This window comes from Bombus pyrosoma, linkage group LG7, assembly GCF_014825855.1.
Source record: "Bombus pyrosoma isolate SC7728 linkage group LG7, ASM1482585v1, whole genome shotgun sequence".
NCBI classification, from domain to species: Eukaryota; Metazoa; Arthropoda; class Insecta; order Hymenoptera; family Apidae; genus Bombus; species Bombus pyrosoma.
In genome coordinates this window covers 17259617-17279201 of record NC_057776.1, presented here as the reverse complement: position 1 = coordinate 17279201, position 19585 = coordinate 17259617, and the positions used below count along the sequence as shown (strand labels likewise).

The 19585-nt window shown below is 35.3% G+C and overlaps 1 protein-coding gene across 1 annotated transcript in view; it reads right to left on the bottom strand.

The window, feature by feature from the left end:
* LOC122569054 (titin) overlaps positions 1-19585 on the bottom strand; it is a 229553-nt gene that overhangs the window by 195226 nt on the left and 14742 nt on the right.

The following is a 19585-nucleotide window of genomic DNA, read 5'->3' as shown; positions in this document are numbered from 1 at the left end:
CTAGTGTTAATATATTTATATCGCAAGATGATGATCTATCACACGAAATAATTGAAATTTCACGTCGTTATTATTATCTATTAAAATTTCAATGTAACGCCTTTTTTAAGGTTTGAAATATATTAAACATAACTAGTGAAGGAATAGAAGAATAGTACCGTTATATTAATAGTAATAATAATTATATTAATATAATCCGTCCCTTATATTCAAATGTGATGGCGATGAGAAGAATATGACACTGTATATTCGAACGAATTATACTTAGTTTTACGTATAGTCCTTTTCTTTCGATTTCGCTTTCAACTCACAAAATTTCATTAATATAGAAATAAAACAAATATATACTTTCTCAAAAAATATATATATAATAGAAAGCAAAAGTCAGAATGAAGATACAAATTCATTGCGTAATAGTAAACGTTCTGCGCTAAATTAACTTGCGAGAAAGTGCGAAGAGAATCGTAAAACAATTGGCATGACGTATATCAACAGACCAGAGAATCTTCCTTTTGTTCTCTGAATCTATTTCAAGTCGTTTTCGAGACGAAACGTAAACGAGCATTGAGAAACCATTTCGGCCACGTTTGTTTATACAATAATCTGAAATACCATCGACCCAATTTTTTCGCTGCCAGAACAAGCCAGCATGCACGGTAAAATCGATCTTCTCTGCTGAATCTCCAAGGATCGTAAATTTCCGCGTGCGATTGTAAAAATAGCCAACAATGTTTGTATGCACGTAAACGCAACGATGGATTAACGAACGAACAGATAATGAAAAGACCGAGCAACGGCGTAATTAACGTTAGAATTTCGAACGACTCTGCGAAAGAAATTAAAATGGAGAATGTATGAAGAGAATCTGCAGATTATCTAAATTTCTATGAAATTTTACTTATTTTACATACCAGAAAAGTCACAGTGAAAAGTAAACAAAAACTTGGAATTATTTAAATCTCCAAAAACCCATCGTTGTAAATGTAACAAATTTTTATGTAAAATTGTAAATTGATCGTGTTGATTACTCTGATAGCCCTAACTCTACGAAAATCGATATAAACACCGATTGGCTATCGAACATTTCAGAGCTATCTATATCCATCATCTTCCTTATGCCAAGATTATGAAAATTCTCATTTTTATATAAAGAAGTGCACTGAATGTTTATCTTTCCCTTTTGTTCTCTTTTTAATTATTGAAGTGGAATGTGATATATGTTGTAAATTGTAAAATAATATTGAATTAGAATATAACATAACAAATATAGGTAGCACATCAACGTAGATTGTATTATAAACTTGATTTATCATTTCTAAAATTATCTGATTATTTTATATTCGAGTATGAGTTGCTACTACACAATCCATTAAGTCACATGTATAATGTTGGTGTAAGGGGGACGAGATATTTTTGAAAATATTCAGAGGGAAAAGTTAGGCGATAATTCTCGTCTTGTGAAAGAAATTATACCACTTCGTTATCTCAATGACTGTGGTTCTTCGTTCTAACATATATCTGTCCATATGCAAATGGGTCTATTTATGGAAATAGAAGGTACGTTCTATTTTGTTCTGACAAGTGAAAATATGAAGAGCCTACCAGCTTCTTCTTTCTTTGTTTACGATATGAAACTCTAGAAATTTCATAATTAGGACTTTTTAGCTCCTCGGTATTATCCTGAAACTTTTCTTTAATATTAAAACGGAATGATTCTACTGCTGAAAATAATATATTCTATTACTCGGATAATAATATTCCCAATGAATTTTCCATAGGAAATACATTAGAAATTTCCAACTTTTTAACATTTTCCCATTTATTTTAATTCCTTTAATCTGCGCAAATTAATGTAAAACCATTCTATGTAATTTTAACGGTAAACTATCCATACAAATGTGCGAATTAAAAATCCCGGTAGTATAAGTCATTAGTAGAGGAGTCACATATCAATCAATCAATCAATCAATCAATCAATCAATCAATCAGCATAGGAAATTACGAATTTCAAATCTGTAAATTACATCCCACTAGTGTTTCGCCACTTCTGTGCGTCTTTCGAATCGTAATCTTATGAAAATGAGCTACTATAGACCACGTGACTACTGACAATCATTCACTTGAGATTAATCACACAGATTTACGTGAACGCGTTACGTAGGATCGATCGACGTGCAGATCGAGTGGATCACCGATCGAACAAACGATCGATAATCGTAACACTTTCTTGGCACGTCGAACATATATCAACGAATAGAGACAGTTCTAATTCGATGATGACGCATTGACAAACCAGCTAGAATAAACGATGACATTTTGAATGTAAAATTTAGATTTCAAAAAAAAAAGCTGCCAGTTTGTGATATCGATAAATAATAGGTGCATTAAAAATAGACAACGAAAAATAAACTTCGGGACTCGTGTTGAACAGAAACTGTTAAAAATGAAGAAACGCTGCTACAGTTTCGGGCTTCGTTTTTTAATGTCGTAATATCATTCTGTGTTACGATATTGGCAAATTTTATGAAGATAGAAGATTATAATTTCGCGAAAATTATATTTCAGAGTTCTATTTAATGTTGTATTTAAATTGCGCTCTTGCGTTATCGATAGGTAATGAGTTCGTGTGAATCTATATTCTAGTAAAAACAATTTTACATTTAATATATGCAAGACATATGAATATAATTTCAAATTGTACTGTTTCTTTAATTACATTTATAATTATAACATTATATTATTGAGGAATAATTGACAATATTGTAAAATATTTGTCATAACCGGAGGAATAAAATCTAAATGTTACACATGTACATTGATTTCATCAACTAAATATCACAACGAATATCTTCACGTATTTTATATATTTTTGCACGTTACACTCATTCTATACATTTTTATACTTACAACTTTCCACTAAATGTACTTCTGTAATTTAATGATGATCAGCGAAGGAAGTTACGAAACGAAAGGAATTACAGTCGCACGTTCATGTTGGTCAAAGATGTAATTACTTGAAAATAGGTAACGCTGTGCGTGGAAGAATTACCTACATTACATATGTACGTTATTTACATAGCTCTATGACTAAAGTTCATCAATGCATGCATATGTTAAAATATGAAAGGAAACTGCCTGTCGTATAGAATACGCAACACTTTTACAAATGTGCATGCACAGCACCTAACCTAAGCGAAATACATATCTTCCTGAAGAAATTACAAACTTAAATAAATATTTACTATTATCCCATTTTTCGTGATATGTCCGGTGCGAATGCGAATAAAAATATAACAAAACGTAAATAAAATATGTATAGTCTATGAACTAAAACAATTTAAAAACTATTGTACATGCATATAAAAATACATACATGTATTCTATATTTAAAAAAAAGATATATATACATGGAAAAACGATTGATTTAAAAGTTATTTTAACTTTGATGATGTAAAACTTCGTACGAAAAAACAAGGACGACATAGTATCTTTCTGCTTTTATGTTTTCCTTGTCTTTCACGAGTTTAACGTTGAAACGTCTCTTAAATTAATCAACTTTCCATCCAGATATCTGGATGCTCTTTCCAGAGAATTAGAAAATGCATCGAATGGTGTATAAAAGAAGGAACGTAGTGTTCCATTTTAAAAAATGAAGGAGATTTTAAATCTTTCACGAAGCTAAACTTTTTTTTTTGAAGTTCTTAATACCACGATGTGTAGAAAGTTGCTTAACATTTGTTAGAAACTTTCTTTTTTTGTCCGGCTATCGGGAATGCCTGAAAAATCGTAACGATTTTCAGACCATCCGGTATATAGATATAAAAACCTGCCACTCGAGCCTCTACAAATGTACAGAAAGTTGTTTATTTCGAGAATATTTTCAAAATAAACAATTCTTGCTTTATCACATAAAGAATCCTCTGTTTGTCAAATATTTTCGAAATAAATCATCTTTAATTTTATTGAAGTTGTAATTGTAAAATGCGTGTTGTTAAAACCGCGTGCCACGTTCAACGATTAAAACGTACATTTCAACGAGGTGTTTCTTCGTGGTGAAGCAATAGAAGATTCCAGCAAATAGAGCCTGGTAGGTACATATCAGCGATCTACACGAGTCTAGGCGCGAAATTTTATTACGCGCAAACGACATTGGTACTGGTTCGGTGGTGACATCATATCACTGTCTGTGCCAGCGGTTTATTTGTAGCGAATCGTCGCCGCGTCACTCTAAATCCTTCGTTTACGCGCGATCACCGTTCTCTCAGAAGAATTCTAGCCGCGCCGCCCACGTGCAGATCTTTTTCTTGCTCAAGTTCAAGCGTTACATCGTCTTCATCCGTGGGGATTAAGTTTCAAAACGCAGAGATTTTTCAATTCACGAATTTTTTCATCGTCAATTATATTCATTTCTTCGTTTCGTTGCGATTCGCTAGGTTCGTAAACTTTGAATCAATTACCCGCGTAAGGTTTCCACATTGTTGCATCACATTTGCACATTGCGCTTTACAAAGTGGAAATTGTTTCTCTTAATAGCATTTTTAGTGATGGAAGATTCATGTCATATCATAGTTCGAAGATTCCTTCTCTTCTTTCTTAACTGAAGAATATATTTTTTAGTTTCGTATCAATACAATTTAATATCCTATTTTATATACATTTTTTATGTACATCCATTGAATGTTTCGTATCATTCAGATACCAACGATCAACTAACAATTTATATGGATTGTTACGGTATCTTTCTTTTTTATTTATTAAATGGGAAAAAGTTACTCTGAATTTAGCAATTTCTTTTTATACACAAAGACGATGGAAAACTTAATTTCTTCTCATATTTAAATATAACGTGATTTGCTTAAATTAGCATAAAATTATTAATTAAAATGTACACGTGTCAGATGAGAAAGTACATATATATCTACTCGATTTCTAAAACTCCCCTTTTTTTAATAATAAAATTTATTATATTAAGGCGTAATGTTTGTTCCAATATACCGTCCATTACTGTTTTGCCTTTCTAAGTTATTTATTTACAACAATCGCATCACCACCGCGTTACTTGCAATTGGATAATTCAAACGCACCATGACGCACCATTTGCGTCGATAGAAATAAAAGTGTATAAACTTATGGGAAAAAATTTTGTTAACAAAACCCTACTTCTCTCTAATTATACGTTATATCCATATTTGCATTTTAATTATACATAGCGATTAGTATAACACGAGAGATCACGATTAAACTTAACACAATAATAATCTATAATTAATTTCAATTAAATACAATGTTGAACAGGATAATTTAAACAGAAGCAAAGGATAGATCTGTCGATATACGAAAGGTTTAAACGGTGGAAGAGCAACGAAAGACGTGTTATGCGGTCGAGGACACAGATACAAAAGGATTTACGATGGTGTCTCTTGTGCTTATTCACCGACACTAGTAGAACCTCAATTACGTTTACGGTACACGCCCGTAATTATACTTCGTCTTTCTCGCCTTGAAATTAGACACAACAATACCGCTAGAAATATTGCGAATTCCATTGTAGAATAATAAAAAGCAAAGATTGAAACTGCACGCGCTGTTAACTTTCGGTTGCCATTGTTACTACTTTCTGAATGGACAAAAAGTAGTAAGTGGAATATTTGATGCGCAAGTATGTAGAAAGTTCAATATCGGTCACATATGTCTTTTTATCAGGTTAAATGTGAAACGACATTCCATATAGATAATTTCTTATTTGAAGAATTTTATTAACTTTCCTCCTGGATTTATCAGAATTTATCTGAATTTATCAGATGATCTACCATTTCGGTTTAATTTCGATAGAAAGAAATTTTTATTTTATTTCGTAACGAAAAACAATTCTATCATATCGTACGATTTCTTCGTTGATAATGTACATTTTTCATCGATCCTGTTTGTATCAGCTTTCGCGAAATCGAGTTTGATCAGCAAAAGCTTACACAACGTATTTACGTTTTTCGTATTTCTAGTAAAAAAAAAGCGAACCGTAAACGCGAAAAGTTAAATAATCAAGAATAATTACAAACTTCAATGTTCACCTTATTCTAATTATAAAATAAAAAAAGGTCCTTGGTCTTTGTTGTGTATAAAAATAAAAAATTTTGTGGTAGAAAAGAGTTGCATATAAAAAGCTTCCTATTCAATTACTAGAAATTCCCCGATCTTTGTTGTGTATAAAAATAAAAAAATTTGTAGTAGAAAAGAGTTGCATATAAAAAGCTTCCTATTCGATTACTAGAAATTCCATAGAACCCAGGAATTTCAATAAAAGCTTGCAATCAGCTTAGAATCCAGTCACCTCCTCAAACTCCATTATCAAACATTTATCAAAGCAAAGAAAATGAAATTATTCATTAACGTATTCCTATCAGCGTTAACTTCAAATTAATAACACGATAAACAGGTGATTCAATATAGATACAGCTGGAAAAGTGATCCCAAATTTTCAGCCGCTGCTAATAACCAAAATTTGAGCTGTCAAAATACAGCCTCACACTTGTCGTATTGTTCGAGCAATTTCGTTCGTCGACAAGATGGATCATTGACGGCGTGAATAAATCATTGAAGCGGCATTTGTGAAGAAGCAGTCGGAATGAAAGCGACGACGGATTTCCGGAGCGGCCGGGGATGCTTCTAAATCTAAATGCGAGCTCGCGGGCAAAATCGAGAAGAGAGAGAGAGAGAGGGAGGGAGGGAGAGAGGATGGAGGGCTTAACCCCTTGTGAAAATGGAGAAAGAGAGAGAGAAAGGTGGCGTAGAAACTAGAGAGATCGGTGGCTGGGTTCGTCGACCCGGCAGTTCGGCCACAGAAAGACGAGATATGCTTCCATTTTCATCTTTGGCAGCCTGCCAAAGTTTCGTCTGGGCCGATCTCATCTCTTACTATACCGCCATCCGTCAACGACGATATTTCTTCCGCTCATTTTTCTTTTTTCCTTTCTTTTTTTATCGCTCTTTTCTTTATCTCGTCTCTGAGACGAATTCGTAAGGTATACACAAACAACGAATAATTAAAGGGAACTAGAGCGTTTCGAGCCGAGGGTGTCAAAATTAATATTGTTACAGGAATAAAGCATGAAATTCACAAGATAAAATTGCATTATCCGTTTTGTATTTTTAGGTATTGCACACGGATAAAGTTGTATAAAATTGTAAGGTGAAAATCATATTATCTATTTCGTATTTTTAATCGGATCGGAATAATAGAAGATTATATTATAACATAATATTATGTATAATATTGTATGAGTATACCGATGGTAATAAAAGGATCTGAGATAGTTGAAGATTTTTATAAATCGAAAAGAAATAGATTAGGGCAACAAGACTAATAAAATCATATAGGAAAATTATATATAATTCAATGATATTAGGTTGTCTGAAAAGTTTCTTTCGTTTTATAAGGTGATAATAGACGAACAACAATTTCTGTTTTATATTATTTTATTGAATTAGGTATGATCCATTTCGTTCTATTTCTATTATTACGTTCGTGCATAATTATTTCCTTATAAAACGAAAGAAACTTCTCGGACAACCTGATACTATATCTGTGTATGTTATGTTCAATGTAACGCGGATAACGAAATGACTTGGGAAGAATTCGAAAATGAAAATTCGAAAGAAAATATCGAATAAAGTAAAATAATTACCAAAATGACCGGTACTTTTCAAAGTGTAAAAGGGTGCTGCAATCTGTTTATCGAACGCCAATTAACCAGTTTCCTCATTTTCTACAACTTCCCACACGTTTTTACAATTTTTGCCGCGTGTCATTCGATATGATGATATCAGTTATCAGGAGAATTCCGGATTGATCGCTAGATCGCTAGATGCTGACACTAGCAATACCACACCATTCAAAATGACTGGTCCTACAATTTTATAAATGTGTCAATCCTTGTTTAGGTATCATGGATTAACAATACCAAAAATGTACCACATAACATGGAATTGCTTCTGTAGGAAAATAATAAATCAATAAATATACAAATATTCTATCATTACGTATTTTTTAAAGACCAGTCATTTTGGCTGGTTTTGGTAGAAATAGCTTCGTGTTAACTATCGGTAGTTCTAGTGTTAATATTCCTGATTTCCATGATAATTTTTTAAAAAAGACTTTTTACTTATTAATAATTTATTTAAACGCCAAGCCTAATATTCTTCAATTCAAACTTAATTTGAATAAATCGATTTTTTAAAGAAAACGCGTATTTTCGTTTACCCGTCAATTTAACGGGTGCTCGTAGAGTTAGGTACATAAATAAACCTAGCGTTAACGAACGTAACGCAAGAATAATTGACGACCAAACGACGTTCGTCTCCGTCAACGAACCCGCGCACGATCGGTTAATCGATTCAACCCGCTAAACGTCCATAATTCCCGATTGCTCAATAACGCCGACCACAGACGCATCCCCCTGGTATAACATCCATCACGGAAGAACGATTCTCTTGACGCAAGAGACTTAACACGAAACAAATTACTGGAGTCGCTAGGAATAATCCGAGGTATCCTTATCGGCCACTCAAACGATCCTAATCCATCACCGTGACGACGTTTTCTCAGAACAGAAGAGTAATTCTCGAAGCATCGAACGATCTTTCGAAAGTGACGTCTCGCGAGTCGATTTTTCCGCAACGAAATCCCCGACAATCCGTGAAACGAAGCGAGAATCGTAGAAAAACTATACTTTTTTTCATCTTTGTCGAATCTCGTCGCGTGCACGACGTGGACTACGATGTTCGAGCGAAATACGTGACGTATACAGTGTGTCCCAGCAATCATGCTGAAGTCAATAAGAAGGCGATTTTACACTCGTGAGGAAAGGAAGTCAAAAGTATAGTACAGATCACGTGGCGCTTTTTCTTCGAGAAAATCGAGTTTCGCATTTGTCAAGTATATTTAAACTTGGCTAACTACCGACTGGATACGACTAAACGATCGACAGCTGGTTATCCTAAGTACGAAAATGAATCAAAAATGTGGAATGAAATTTGTCGATCTAAGGTGTCGTTTTCAAGGAAATAAAGTCGAAAAGTGTTTAAGAATCTCGTGCACGCGTATGATAAATTTTCACTTTTATTTTCCTCGGTTGGAGAAAAGAACGAAGCGTCCAATGAACAAATTTCATTCCACATTTTCGACTTACTGTCACGTGTAGAATAATCCCCGCTCCGATGATTTACTTCTGTCTCGTGGGAAATTAGCCAAGTTCAAGCTTACGCTTTTCGAGCTCGATTTTCTCGAAAACGTAGCGTGATACGAAAAAATGGTATTTTATATTTTCGATTTCTTTTTACTCGTAGAATCTCTTTATTGCTAATTGCATGGACACGAATATGCTGTCACACCCTGTATAGGAGAGAGATCTCAAGAGAGAAACGCAAGGAGAGGAGGCAGTCCTCGACAGACTCCTAGCGCGAACCAACTCTTCGACAAACCAGCGCAATTTCTCTTAAAGGCGTTGGCATGGCAGCGGACACGACGAGCCGCCCGATCGAGATATCCTGCAAAGATACTATCGCGAAACGAGTTTTAATATCGGTGCATTCGAATCGTGCGAAGAACCTAACGAAAAGAATTCCGCGGCAAACCCGCTGGGAGCCACTTAACGCCGTCAAGTGTCCACTAACTTTGTTTCGTGTCATGTTGCGTTTTCATTTTCTTTTTCCTTTCGTCTTTATCAGATACGGACTTTACGTGGTACGTAACGTTAGGTGTTTAGCAACGAAATTAACATACTTTCGTAATTAAATGGAAACCACGAACGAGGAGCTAAAGCACATACTGCGTACTTTGGGGAAAAACGGTTTTTAATTTACACTGTTCCATAAGTTTTCAACGCCTAACTTGATTCTTGCGTTCAACATTACATCGCCTTCCTATAAAATATCTGCGATCTGATCGACAAGAGCCGTACAACCATACTTTATTCAATTTTGACGAAAATGTGTCTTATCCGAAGTCTCCATTTTATTTTGTAGCGAAAAAAGAAAATTTTTCATAATAAAATTCTCAATGAGGATTAGAAGACCGTACAAAGGAGCATAGCTCGTTTCCTTTTTCTCGTGTCGTAATTCAAACAGAAGAAGAAAATTATGGCTTGTCATGTTCGGACAGGTATAAGAACATTTTCTTTCTTTTCTTTCCTTCGACGTTGTTTATGATATTATGTTTCGTTGTTTATAGACACGCGAAAGTTTTTCTAACTTGTATGGTTCAAAGATTAATCGTAGACACAGGCCAAGGTTATGCCATAAGAGTTAATGTTGCAATCATGTCTCCTGATCCATCTTGCCTTTAATTTATCTTGAGTGAAAAACAAGTAAATGTAATTTATACTTGGAATAGCTCGTAAGATTACATTACCTGAATTTATACTTCGTAAATCAATCGTGAAACTAGTAATAGCGTTATCAAGTTACTCGTTAGCAGGACGTATTAAATACCAAATTAAAAGACACGAAGATATTTATCTCCAACCGGTACAACTAAATTAAGATGACATACGAAACAAGATAAAATTTTAATTCAAAGATAAAAATCAAAGTGCCTTTATCTTACCCTTGGTATAATAATTATACAACCGATATAGGATCTTTGTCCAATCCCAATTTCTCGTTAAAATCAATTAAACGTTATTCAATTTTACATTAATTTCGCATTAACGACACAGCTTTTGCAAAGAAATTTTTCAGTCTATGGAAACGTTTTATTCCAAATTTATCAAAGACAATCCGTTGCTACTTCTCGCAACACTCTGTTCCATGTTTAGTGTTGTAAAATATTCATTACATTTCCTCGAGTCATAAAATGTATCGCTGCATAGAATAAAGTTACAACTTGATTAATTGACTCACTGAGGATCTAAAGCGGTTAAGCTGCAATTCTGGACAATTTCTTAATTCCATTACGTAAGTACACGATTAATGTTCCATTCTCAAGAAACAAATAACTCACTCGCACAGAGTTCATTTACCGTACATATTGTATATACCAAGGCAAATTTAAAATATCCCATCATTTTTCTCTGCATTTCGATAGCAGTTGAAACGAAGTTGATGAACGTGGCTGCTACCAAGCAGCTCGATCGCGAAACTAGAAGGACGATACTTTGAAATGTTGAGGTATTTGATCGAATACGAATTCTCCAAATCTTGGCTTATTAACATCGGCACATAGCAAGAAGTTTCGTAAATCCATCGTCCAATTAAAATTAACAAAATTCCCGTTGCTGCTGTAATTTTCGAAACGATAGAATGCGCAAGAAAGAAATCGGCAGGCGAACACCTGCATGACCCATTCAACCTTGAACCCGCGAATTTCGCGGTGAGATCGAGCGCGTCGAAACTGTAGATACGTTCGCGACGGTGACGCTGATGACAATGAAAACGAATTCCACGGCGAGTAGAGTGAAAGTGAGGCCCGCAGCGAGTCTGATTGCACGCGGTCTCGCAAAGTCACGCGTGCAGACCGCGTATATCACGCGCGTGTCCCTCGAGAAGAACGATGGGACAGTAACCAGTTAGGCTGGAGCGCAGCCATATTCGGCGGTTAAAAATTAGGACGAGCCTGCGTAATTTCGATTCACGTTCGCGCTCTTTTTATCGATGCGACTCTTCCGTAATCGCTTGCGCTGGCATACGATTCACCGTTGCGCGTGATCAAATTGTCCACGCTAATTCGAAACGAAGCGTAGATTGGAATCAATCTCACAACGAGATTTCTTCTTTCGTCTTTCTATACGTATTTTACACCGGAGACTTTCAACGTCTTTTTCTTCTTTTTCTTTTCTTCATCGCGCAATATCTTGTAATAAATTAATTGCTGAAATTCTGCGACACACTAGAAACATTTAATAGAAGATACGATGGAAGACTTAAGACTAGAACTACCGATAGTTAACACGAAGCTACTACTACCAAAACCAGTGAAAATGACTGGTCTTTAAAAATACGTAATAATAGAATATTTGTATATTCGTTGAATTATTACTTTCTTACAGAAGCAACTCCATGTTATGTGGTACATTTTTGGTATTGTTAATCCATGATACCTAAACAAGGATTGACACATTTATAAAATTGTAGAACCAGTCGTTTTGACTGCTGTGGTATTTATAGTGTTAGCATCTAGCGATCGATCCGGAATTCTCCTGATAACTGATATCATCATATCGAATGATACGCAGTAGAAATTGTAAAAACGTGTGAAGAATTGTAGAAAACGAAGAAACTGGTTAACTGGGGTTCGATAAATTGATTGCAGCACCCTTTTACACTTTGACAGGTACCGGTCATTTTGACTGGCAGTGGTATAAGTAGCCTCGATACAAAATTATTTCCAGCTTGAGTACATAGAAAACAAAATAAAATTCATCATATTATTCTTTTAGTTATCGTTGCGAAAGTCGTTACATCATCGCGGGAAAAGAAATATAACATGAGGTAGGAATTTTAAAATAAAATTGTAAAACCAGTCAATTTGACTGGTGTGGTAGTTCTAATGTTAATAGACGACATAAAAATGTTGACTAAATACTCGCTTTATAGCGAATTATTGCGTTTTAAAAATTTTCGCGGTACACTCGGTCGAAAATCACTGTTTTACACAGATAAGCGCGATGATTAGTGTTCATTAATCATTTTGTTCAGAACTGAGAAAATTTTCCGATAAATACGCTTATTCCTACGCGGGGCTGTGCATCGTTTGTTTATCACACGACGCAGTGTTCTCAAACAATACGTATTGCTCTGAAATAACGTCAGAGTATGTGCCAATGTGTTTATTTTGCAAACGGCTGATCATCGACGTGCACGTGATTCTAGCGCAAGTTAAGAATCCTCGGAATAAAAAGCGACCCGGAAATCGAACGAGTCTGCTGGAGGATTTCTGACACAGATAAATCGAATTCCTCGACTATCCTAAGGTGAACGGAGAATGATTTTGAACGTAGGATTCTTTAACTGTCTTCTTGAATTGGTTTGTCCTTGATTGAGTTTAAGCTTGTTCGTTGAATCGACCGGTGTCCGCTGAAAAGATTTTTCTTTGGGTTATTTGGGTTGCTGGTTTTAATCTTGAAGCATTTTTTTGAAAGGATCAAGGTTAAGATACTGATAGAGCGTCTTAATATCGTCGAGGAATAGGAAAGTTGTGAAACAAATTCTTTATATTAACGACACATGTTTAGCAATCTGTACAATTTTCAAGATTTTTGTATGTGAATTTACAGCGTGTGAATTTTAAAATATCGAGTTATTGAACTTGCAAATTGAAATTGCAAAAGTATTATTTGCGTAAATTGAAATAAATGATTGTTCGATAAGAAGAGATATTGCTTCGATGTGAGATGATTTTAATGCATTCTCGAGGAACGGAGAAGTTATGAAAGATCGATAACTATTAACATATAACAATAACTATTTTTCGAGAAGGATGCGACAACCCCGGCTATCCATTTTTCGAACCATGTGATCCAAACGACGTTTCCTCGTCGCTAAGAATCCATCCATTAATCTAAATCAAACGCACTCAAGGATAAACGAACCTTGAAACAAGAAACCACTACTTGAAGTATCTGCCCAACTTGAAATCGTACGACCATAAACCACAATTCGCGAATACGACGCATCAAGTCTGTGAAGCAATCTCGAAACAAAGAAACAGCATTACAAATCTTAAAGATGAAAGTAATAGACAAAACGTTGAAACCCTTCAATAAACAGTGACCACGAAAAGATGAAAATAATCTTCAACCACCGCACATACGATCTTCCCATCTATTTCGTTCCATCACTATAAAATGAATCGTACATAATTCAATAAAATAATATAAAACGAAAAATATCATGCGTCTGTTATTTGCTTATAAAACGAGAGACACTTTTCGAACAAGCTAATGCAATACGTGGAACATCGATTTTATGCATCTTGCCAATACGAAACAAATCTAAAACTCGAACAACTTGCAACAAAAGAAATCTTCATTCGCAAATGTTCAAAAACCCAGAAAATTTCCATCGAAGAGAACGAGATCTACAGTGAAATAAATTGAACGTCGACGATCAGATTGGAAGGAACGAAATAACATCGAAAAGAGGCAAAGGAGCAACGTTCTCTCAGCGGCACGAGCTTGAAAACCCGCGTTCTATCTGAGACCCGGATCGAAGGCGGTACTTGAGGATGACTGTACCGCCACCATGGGGTCCCGTCTTTGGGCCGTCCACCTTATTTCCCTTTTTCTTTTTTTCTTCGGTCCCTTCGGAGGCAGGAGTCAGTGTCGTAAGGTCGTAGGTACGATATAGGCAGAGGCGCGGAGGAAGGATCACGCCCGCCGTCTCCTATAATACCGGTTTGTTAGATTACACGAGAACGTACAGCAGATCCATGCCACGGTAGATCCTCTTGGATCGACCAACGCGCGCACTAACCTTTGTGCGTCTGCCTACCTGTCTGTGCGTCCTTTTCGTCCGGCGAATGCGACAACGTGCATCGACGGAATTAACGATGCGATAAAACGAAGCTTCGTGGAAATTCATTGGACACCAGGTTTTATGGAAATAATAAATTTATTCGAGAAAACAAATTTACGTGGAACGTTTGCGTTAGATGAACATCGAACAATGTTTGTACTGTCTGGAACGAAGTTCTTCATTTTTCTTTTGCAAAGCTTTTATCGTGAAACTTCTATGGTTCTAAATAAATCTTTAAAAGATCTGATTGAACGACTGTAAGATAATTGAACGAAAAGAGAAATCAAGCTTTTTGAGAATGAAGAAGAATTGAAGAAAAACTGAAGAATTTTGAATGGTTTTAACTGGATAAATAATTTGATTATTCTTATAAGATCCATTTTCGACGACTTTTCATTACAACCAAGAGTTATCTTGTTGCGAGAAAATAGCACGAGCATAGCAACGAATATTTTCGATTTATCTTTTAAAGACAAGCAAAAGTCTATCAATTCTAAGTAGAAAGTTTGTTTTCACACGTAATTTTTAATCTTTTCATATGGGAAAAATTGTTTTAATTAAATAAATGTGATCTGATAGAAGTTTATTAGAATTAGCTAGCCATAAAAATCGTGTCTTTGAGAAGCAAGATGGAGATATTTATCTATCGTTATCCCATAAGTGTTTGCGTTTCGACGTTGTTTTAGATTAATGTATTTGACGGAAGGAAGTTGTAAATTAACGCTGATTTGCGTCGAAACAGATACGTCACGATACCCGTTGATAAATGAAGTAACTACAATTACCAGACTGATTTTATGACGCTTTGTAAGTCATTGTTATGTTATCGTGTTATTAATAGATACGTACAATCCCGCCTGTTGCCTCTTTAAAATTACAATAAGCGTGTACCTACTTAAACTTCATCTACATGTCGTTTCTCCAATTTAGTTTCGTTCTTACTGTCACATTGATAAGGATGTAAAAAGTGAGTACATTGGAAAAATAAATAATTGAATTTGTAAATTCGTTCACTGCAAATTGTTCAATATTTTATTTGAGATATATATATATATATATAAACGCACACATAACGTTAAATCATGTCAAAAAAATAGTAGTCAAATAAATGGTAAATAACGTCAAATTGATACGGATGCAAAAAGTGTGTACAGTGGAAAAATAAATAATTGAATTTGTAAATTCGTCCATTGAAAATTGTTTAATATTTTATTTGAGATATATATGTACGCACACATAACGTTAAATCGTGTCAAATAAATGGTAAATAACGTCAAATTGATACGGATGCAAAAAGTGTGTACAGTGGAAAAATAAATAATTGAATTTGTAAATTCGTTCATTGAAAATTGTTGAGTATTTCATTTCAAATATATATGTACGCGCACATAACTTTATTTGCATAAACAAAAAGATAGATTAAATTGTATTAAAATTTAGATTATCGTGAGTGGATATGAAAAATTGTCTGATACAATCGCATTGTTCAGACTCGACACTACAGATTCTATAATCTTCCTATCCATTTATCACATGATAAATATCTAGTTGCCGTGTAACTATAACACATATAAATTACAAATACAATAATTATGTGTGATTATAATACATATAAATAAACGTATAAAAGGTATAAATATTCTCAAAGAAAAAGAAACGATGTACTGTACACGTACAACTTTGTAAATACATTTTATCTGGACGCGTGAAATTGACACAAGAAACAGACAAGGGTTAAACTGCGACCAGCTAATTGCTCTCTAAAATTATCTGGTAATTTGTAAATTACCTAGCGCGTTAATTAACTTCCTCGTGATGTACAGCAGAAACCACGTCTGCATTAGCGATCGTCGTTGGAACAATGAGTCATTATTTCAACGCGAGGGTAACGATTCTGCCTCGAAATGCAAATGTATATCCCGAGAGGCGTGTAATCGATAACGCCGTGATGTAACTGTAACCGGTAATACCGTGATGTAATGGAACGAACCAGTTGTATAGGTGTTATCGTGTGTTTTCATGATAAGATCGTGCGACGTGTATAAAACATGGAGGCGGAGAAAGGGCGGAGAAAAAGAAATAAAAAGGGGGAAAAAAGTGAAAAGAAGAAAAGAGGAGGAAAGTCTGTCGTCTGTTACAAGGTGCGTTTGTTAGATAATGCGAACCTTTATCCTTGCGTCGTGAGATAATATCTTCGTGAGCCGCGAGACTACGAATCATCGCCACTAAACAAATTGCTAAATTGTTAGACGTTAATTGCACGTGTCTTAGACAGCCATTGGAAAGTTGGGAAAAATAAGTATTTGCGAGTATTTGCATTACGTTAAATATTCACCAGTTTGCAATCTCAAACGTTCATGGACGAGTGAAAAATTTAACGTAAACGACAGCGAAGGAGACACTTTTTGAAAAATTCTTCATATTAATACCAAAGTGTGTGATTAATGTTTAAGTTTTCGGTAATCAAATAATTATCTTCGGTGCAGTTGATCGATTCGACGTGTGCGAGGTTCATTTATCATACGGATAAATGTAATTAATAACGAATCGTTCTATCGTGAGGAAAAATAAGAGAAGATAGAGAGGTTGATAAAGAGAAAGTTATTCTCCAGTGAAGATAAAAAACTGACAAGTTAAAATATGTACAATTAATCGTCTCGTCTATTACGCTCGTCGAATTTCTCCGTTTCTCATTTCTATTTATTCCCAAGATTTATCAAATTTCTTTACCGTAAAGAAATTGTTATTAAGCGACAAATTTAAACAAGCTGCTGACGAATATTTAGCAGATGTTGACGAAACGGAATTTTCGTCATAAATTAACGAATTAATGCCAGAGGAAGTTTATGTTAAAACATAAAAATATATACGCGGTTTCGATATAGGATATGTTTCATTTCAAATATGTAATTCAAAAGTTGAAAGAAAAAGAAAAAATGTTGAAAATAAAATGTTGAGACGAACGTTTCGGATTATGGTATATACAATAATGTACTATACTGAAATAATGAGACGGATTTTTCTCGAATAGGATCTAGCGATTTGAATTGCCCCTTAAGGATAACATGGAAGAAACCAAATGAAAACCTACGATGACCTTATTCAACGAATCCACGAAAAAAATGTGTTGGACCGGTTTCAGTTATAGGTCACGCAGAGATAAACCTCACTTTTCTCGAGTCACTAAATCCAACCATACTTTTTCAAGCCTTATCAACGCATATAAATAATCGAAATCGAGATTGCAACATTGTGTGTGTGTGTGTGTATTAGACTTCAAGACAGACTATATCAAACTGTAGACTACAATCAAGAAAAATTCGATAGAGAATTCTGGATTTAGAGACAACGATACGTGTCATATTTCCTTAACGAAGAAATGATCATTGTAAAATGACAAATATTTAAATTCCTCGAGAAGATTGAAAAATCCACTACGGAGAATATCAAATATTGGCTGATGTACTGCAAGAACAAATTCACAGAATTTCTCGAACCAAAGAGAAGCGACCAAAGTTCGAACTATAATGGAAATTTACGACCGTTGAAAGTTTTCAACAAAATTAAAGAATCCATTATACAACAGAGAAAATATTAAATTATACACATATATAACAATACGTTATGCACATCGATGGGAGGATGCACAAAGTTTGTGTTTCAAGTCGCGACAGTTTCATTTCTCTCGGTTCTTTTCGTTTCCTCGTCGACTCTTCGTACTGTCCATAAAATGTCATATAAAATCCTGCAAAGTGAAAAATTGCTATCCATTTCTGACACGTCGATAACTCGCCTCTAGAAAAGTACCTGCGTCTATAAATATCTCGAGCAACAAGTACCGTACAAGATCGTATCCCCCGAGAGAATTACATAATCGCGTGCAACAAGTGCGTTTTCTCCATACGAATCCTTTCGTGTACCTCGCGTTTACGTGTCTGCCATGTACATAGTCATGGTACACGATCGTTCCACGTCTCGTACAATTATTTTTGGTGGCGTAACGAAGACGAGACGGTTTGGCCCTGGTTGATGGCGGCGCGATTTCTCCAAGGGAAGGAACCCGTTGTAGCGGTTAAATTTATCCTTCGCGGAGTTTCCGAGAGCTCGTTTTGCTCGATGGGATACCTAAAACGCTCACGGTTTCGAGAGGACTCGGAAATAGCTATGGACTCGAGGCGACTCCCGAAATAATCCAACACCATAGATTATGGACGCGTGTGACCGGGTACGCGGCCAGCCACTCGGCTTCTACCTGAATATACGCGATCGACCGGCTTTCGAACGCTTCCTAAAACATATATCAAGACGTTTGCATGCTCCTTTGTCGGCCATGACGCTGATATATGCTGTCTTTCGCGTGGTCAACGGTGAAAATGGCGTCCGAACGCGTCGCTGATGGAACTCGATGATTTCTGCTGCTTCTGGTCGCACTTGCGTTACGCCAACGTGTTAGGTTGTCCGAAAAGTTTCTTTCGTTTTGTGAGGATCTTACGAGGCTTTTTGCTTGATATTATTTTGTCGAATTACGTACGATCCATTTTCTTCTGTTGAGATAAATACCGTGACATTTCGCGGACTTGGTTTCACGTTTGCACGAAGGTGCATTGTTGCAGAAAACACGTTTGCGAAAGAAAGACACTTCTACAAGGACAATCTAATACTTATTATTCCGTATAATTATCGTGCACTTGGTATTTTCAGGGTGCAGTAAAATGATGAAAATGCTAGGTTCTTGATCCTTTGATTAAAAATAAAACAGTGAAAAATTCGGAATGGACGGTGTAGGAAATAATCATTGCCTCGTTGTTTCTTGTTATCCATATAGCGTCAAATATAAAATATGCGTGTAATGTACTTCCAATGTTTTGTGAAAAATAAATATCAGTAATTGTGTTGTGTATGATGACTCTTGAGACTTTCATCGTACTATATCTGACGCTTTCTCCCAGTCTCTGCTAGGCTTCATTATGAAAGGGTTAAAATTATTCGCTCTTAATCCGGCGATTTTGTGGTACAGCGTTCACGACCCGATTATCGCCAGCATTATTATAAATAAATAAATATTGATAAGCGTTTG